Here is a 920-nt window from a genome sequence, read left to right as displayed (position 1 = left end):
GTCTTTTGAATATAGTTTGAAGATCTCTCGTAGTTTTTTTTTTTATAATGAGGCCAAGATGTTGGTCTCTTGGTTGTAGGATGCTTTTATAGGATCTAAGTGGGAGAAAAGGATAATGGTATCGGTGGCAATGTTGCCAGGAAGGTATTGGGGTTTTAAGGGATAACAGCGTTGAGAAGAATGTAGGGAACTGGATCCAGGAAACTGAAAGCACGGTCATAGCTTCAAGAGGCTGGTCGGACTCCAGAGGACTCTCGATCCCACAGGGATGATTCAAGGCTATAGCGAAACAGAAAATAATTATCTACCATAGCCGAATTCGAACCCGTGTCTTTGGAGTTGTATATATATGTAGTATATACCACACATATATGTAGTAATTATGTAATATATAATAATTTACAAATTAAAGTTAACGAAGTTCTGTGAACCTATATATGGTTTTAGTTATTGTTCACTGACTAATAGTAATATCAAAATAGTGCTCAATTTAGATGAAATTCGTACGTGTTTGTTGACACGTTTTGGGGTTGCGTAACCCATTGCCCAACAGATCGTTTCATGTGAGCTCTCCTTCTAATAAACATTTCTAATCTCTTTTCGGTTATTTACTATCACTGTTGGATAGTATTGTTACCACTATATTACCATTAATGAATTCAATGTCAGATGATAAGGAAGAAAATATGCTTAATAAACAAATCTTTAGATAAAAAATTAATGTTCGAAACTGGTTCACATTTCGCGATAGCGTATCCATTGATGAGAACTACTGACTCGCCAAACGACATACTACAACTTCCGTAATGCACTATCAACGTCTAGACTTATTAAAGATTACAATTAAGATCTTAGTTTTAGTAACGCCAAGCAAATTTATTGATTAGACATCGAGAATTTTATTCTAATGTGGAGAATTT

Source organism: Halyomorpha halys, unplaced genomic scaffold (assembly GCF_000696795.3).
Source record: "Halyomorpha halys isolate HHAL.00 unplaced genomic scaffold, Hhal_1.1 Scaffold1108.1, whole genome shotgun sequence".
NCBI classification, from domain to species: Eukaryota; Metazoa; Arthropoda; class Insecta; order Hemiptera; family Pentatomidae; genus Halyomorpha; species Halyomorpha halys.
Note: the sequence above shows the minus strand (reverse complement) of the source record.